The 4950-nt window shown below is 36.9% G+C and overlaps 1 long non-coding RNA gene across 1 annotated transcript; it reads right to left on the bottom strand.

Annotated features, from left to right (window-relative positions):
- Positions 1-601: 601 nt before the first annotated feature.
- LOC127629624 (uncharacterized) lies at positions 602-2335 on the bottom strand. The gene is made up of 3 exons (XR_007968788.1): positions 2188-2335; positions 1937-2013; positions 602-1559 (listed from the first exon to the last, which is right to left on the bottom strand). It is a non-coding gene; the product is annotated as an uncharacterized LOC127629624 (long non-coding RNA).
- Positions 2336-4950: the final 2615 nt, after the last annotated feature.

The following is a 4950-nucleotide window of genomic DNA, read 5'->3' as shown; positions in this document are numbered from 1 at the left end:
ATATATACACACATTTACATTATTTAGATAAATGTATTAAAAGACTTCACACAGAATTGGTGAGCCAGGTGTGGGAGACATCTTTAAATTGCCTGAAAATGCTCTGTGACGAGGAGGAGAGCATGGCCGGACCGCGAGGATGCGCGCCTTCTGCTGAGTTGCCTAATCAGCGGGAGGGAGATAAGGCAAGAGCTGGGGATGCCAGAGAGGGGGAGAGAGAGACACAAGCGGCCACTCTCTGTGTGTGTGTGTGTCTCTCTCTCCTCTCTTGCACACATGCCCTCCTCCTCATCACATGCTCTCTAACTGTTATCTAAACCAGTGTCAAAAGTGAAACCGTGTGAGAATGACCCAGCGTGTGTGCAATAGAGAATGGCAGCCAGTGAAAATAACAGTTTTAAGGATTTAAACTTTGTTCTCATTTCCAAGCGTCATGTCTTGAGGAGACAGACACGCTCATTTCCTGTGCAATAACAGTGAAGCATGGTGGTGGTAGCACTATGCTTTGGGGGACTGGGGGACGAGTCAGGGTTGAAGGAAAGCTGAACGCAACAAACAACAGAGATATTCTTAATGAAAACTGGTCTAGAGTGCTTAGGACCTCAGACTGGGCCGAAGGTTCACCTTCCAACAGGACAATTACCCTAAGCACACAGCCAAGACCATAAAAGAGTGGCTTTGGGACAACTCTGTGATTGTATAGCGCTTACTCTCTGGCTATTAACCTGTAGGTAGATTAGGCTAATAAATAACTTGTTATATGTCAATCTATTGACCAGCGTTCCAGAAGAAATAGACTCGCTGCTGAGAAAGATGCCACAACAACAGTGAACACTCGTTTGAACCCACAATGTGTATTTTCAAAATACTCAACAGGTGAATTACATTAATTGATAAACAAATAAAATAAAATAAAAAAATATATAAATGTGTATTTCTTTTTTCAACAAGAATGCAGCTTCCCAAATCTTGCTGTTGTTTCCTTTGTTTCTCTAGGTCTCAATTTTTCTCTTTGGGTTTCAACAAGGTAAAGTCAGCTCACTACGGTTACTGCAGTGTTCCCTCAACTCTATTGAGGTTAAATGTACTCACTCGTTGTACTTGTACACACTTGTCTCTTTGGTAATCAATCAGTATCAATTATCAAAACCCCAAATAAACAATATGACACCTAATTGAACAACAACATTTGTTCAATTAAATATATTAAAAACATTCAGTCTTTTCTGTATATTGTTCTTTGAGAAGTCCATAGAAAGTTAATTGTCCTTTATCTGTTGATGAGGAAAAAAGGTCTCCATCCCAGAAAAAAAACAAAAGATGATGAAAGTTATTCCTTTCCCTACCATTCGCAGTTCAAATCAGTGCTAAGACTTGTCTTTCCTCAACTGAAAGATCCAAGAATAGACTCAAGGGAGGCTCGCCAGTCCAAACCCTCCTCAGAACCACTGGAAGGCTGGGACAAATCCAGAATACAGGGACCAGAACATCATCACCTCAGACATGAGGACATCAATCGGACTTGGAAGAAATAGAACAACAAAAAAAAAAAACCTGACCTTGAACAGACAAGGTCACAAAAAATAGCATGAATATCTTCATTGTAACAACATACAATAAAGTTTTTTAACGCATGAAAGTAAATAAAACCATTGTACATTTTACACAGAATTTGAACATATGCATTTTTCAAATAAAGAATATTTCTCTTACATATGTATGGTTTGTGACTATTTTCCCAACATAATGCATTCATTAATATATTATTAACCACTTTTCTGTCACCTATTCAAGCACAGTTAGCTGTTATTTACCAAATACAGCATTACACTCTGTTTATACACATAAATCACTCACAGATTTAATTTGTCTTTCTTTTTCTCTTATACAACAATAACAGTCTGATTTGTAACAATTACAAAGCAATTTGATTTACCAAGGAGATCGTTAACTCACAGAAAATTCCAGAATGGTGCAGGTACAGCACGTCCCCTTTAAATCCTTCTCTCTACCCTTTTTAATCAAAAATACACTCCATAAACACTTCAGCAATACTCTGATGCTACTGAAGTATATGTATATCACTATACACTTTTATATTAACAAGCTGAATGTCTGTTTCACTCTCGTAACAATACCAACATCACTCATAACTTAATAGGAAATAAAACGCGTCATTTCACTCACATCAATCCATCGACAGTATTCATCTAGAAGATTATTTTCTTTGTTTCCCGGAGCGTCGTGACACCGCGCTCATCAGCTATCCGTGCACGAGAGAGAGAGAGAGCTGCCTCTAACTTCACGCATAAACCTCGTGTGAAACCCGGAAATCAATTTTTCCGCTGCGCCACATTCTGCGCTCGCATTGGCTCATCTCAAGTTCAAAACTCATAACCATTGGTCACACTAATACCAAAATGAAAATATACGTTCGTATGAAATTAATATTTTCTTTTATAAAGTTTCTTCATTTGAATAGTTTTCAATAATTCTCCCATTATTACATTCTTATATTAATGACAATAATTTTTTCTGTTACTCTCTGGTAACCTTGGTTACACTTGTCCTTGAGTGGCCCAGCCAAAGCCTGGACTTCAACCCAATCGAACATCTCTGGAGAGACCTGAAAATGGCTGTCAACTGATGGTCCCCATCCAACCTGACAGAGTTTGAGAAGATCTGCAAATAAGAATGGCAGAAAATCTACAAATCCAGGTGTACAAAGCTTGTCGCATCATACCCAAAAGGACTTGAGGCTGTAATCACTACCAAAGGTGCTTCAACTCAGTACTGAGTTAAGGGTCTAAATACTTATGTCAATGTGATATTTCAGTTTTTACTTTTTAAAACATTTGCAAATTGTTTTTTGCTTTGTCATTATGGGGTATGGAGTGCAGATTGATAATGGTAATACGGTAATAATGGTAACACTTTCTATGAAGCCCATATTTATAATGCATTATTCTGAATTCATAATGTCTCACAATACACCTTTAAATAAAATATATATATAAAAAAAAAATAAAAATTGGATGTTGCTTGTTTTATAATGCATTATACTCTTAGGTAGAACTACGAATAGGTAAGTATTATAATTTATAAAAATTGTGGACACATTTATTTATAAGAAGTTACTAACATATTATAAGGTATATTATAAGACATTACTAATGCTTTATAATAACTTTAAAATGCATTGTAAATATGGGCTTTATAGAAAGTGTTACCAAATTATTTAAAGCTTTTCAACATAGGGATGATACTAAACAAAATGTGAAAAATTAAGGGGTCTGAATAATTTCTGAATGCACTGAAAGTTCATCTTGCCAATAAAGATTGAAATTAATGTTATTAAATGATCATGAAACACTAAAATACATTTTCTGAGATTTAAACAGATATGTAAGTGTTGCAAATTATAGAAGATAATGTTAGTATACATTAATTTTATTTTTAAGAGGAAAGTGTTTAATTTAGGGATTTTTTAAGCTATTCATGTCTTCCGGGTTTAAGTCAACATCGAGTCAACGTCACATGATGTGAAGTTTCCACTTACTATAATACATAATCACATCATCAGTGTCTCATAATTATTAATGAGACTGTGTGGCCTTATCCCATTAGAAGGTGCTATCCCATGATTATTCACCACTCCCAAAATGGGTGCGCACCAGCTGACCTCCAACCCCTCAAATTAATCTGCTTGGCGATCATCACACAGGTCAGAACCCAATCCTCTATGTGACTATTCCCACAGTGATGACCGACCCATCGCCCCATCCTGAGTCTGGGGCATCGCCAGCAGGTGGGTGTGTCTTTAAGACCAAACCTATACAACCTAGATGGAGTCCAATAAAATCTATGTAAAATCTTGAATTGCATAAGGTGCACCCTTGCATCTCTAGATGTAGACTTTATGTTTTTTAGAATCCTAGTCCACTCTCCCTCCTCCAATACCAAGTTGAAATCTTTCTCTTGATAGAAGTTTAAGCTCCATCTCCAAGACTATGAGTTAGCAGGGAGTAATACACTGATGCCTCATTACCTTTTCCAAAATCAGTAATTACCATTCCCAGAGTATCTGTCACTTTAGAGGGGTGTATGCTACTCCCCAAAAATAGTATAGATCAGGTGGGGCAGTTGTAAATAGCTATAAAACTGAGATCTGGGAATCCCAAAATGTTGAACCAAATTTTCAAAAGAACAAATGCAAGACAACTTAAGTGCCTCCCAAGCCATGCCCACAGAGGATACTGAAGACCAGTTGGTCTCCATATAAACATTGATTTCAGCTTTTAACATTTGTTGGATTTTGCAAAAGGTATACATTAAAGCACCAACTTTTCTCTATATGTGGTAACACCTCTCAACTCACCAGGGTGTGATCTGAGACTAAAATGTTTCTAATTGAGCAATCAACAACAGATGAATTGAGGGACTTAGATATAAAAAATATATTCTAGAATAAATCTTATGGACTGATGAAAAATATAAATGTAAATAAAATGTGTAGTCCCTACCAGATGGATTAAAATGTCTCCAAATATCTGTAAGACCAAGATTTGACACATCCTGAGAAGTGTCAATGTTGTTCTAGGGGGCTTACACACTTTTGCTTCACTATGATCAAGGACTGAGTCAATCAAAAGATTAAAGTCCCAATATTAAATCATAAGGGGTGCCAGCGGCTTGCAAAACCCCTTCAAGATCTATAAAAAAGCCCTGATTGTTAGCGTAAGGTGCTTAAAGATTAGCCAAAATCAACCTTTGCCCCTGAATTTCTGCTAAAACAATAATGACTGCAGATAAATATGCATTTCTTTAAGAAACACTGTTAGGAATGAAACTTGGATCTCATTGTAGTTTAGCACACAACACTTCTACCATCAAGAATTCCTCGGTCCCTTTCTGTGCATGCCCAGGTAAGTGCAGTCGGGAGTCTGCGGA

The sequence above is a fragment of the Xyrauchen texanus genome, chromosome 36, assembly GCF_025860055.1.
Source record: "Xyrauchen texanus isolate HMW12.3.18 chromosome 36, RBS_HiC_50CHRs, whole genome shotgun sequence".
Classification (NCBI taxonomy): domain Eukaryota; kingdom Metazoa; phylum Chordata; class Actinopteri; order Cypriniformes; family Catostomidae; genus Xyrauchen; species Xyrauchen texanus.
The sequence above is the reverse complement of the archived record's forward strand: the minus strand, read 5'-3'. Positions and strand labels throughout refer to the sequence as shown.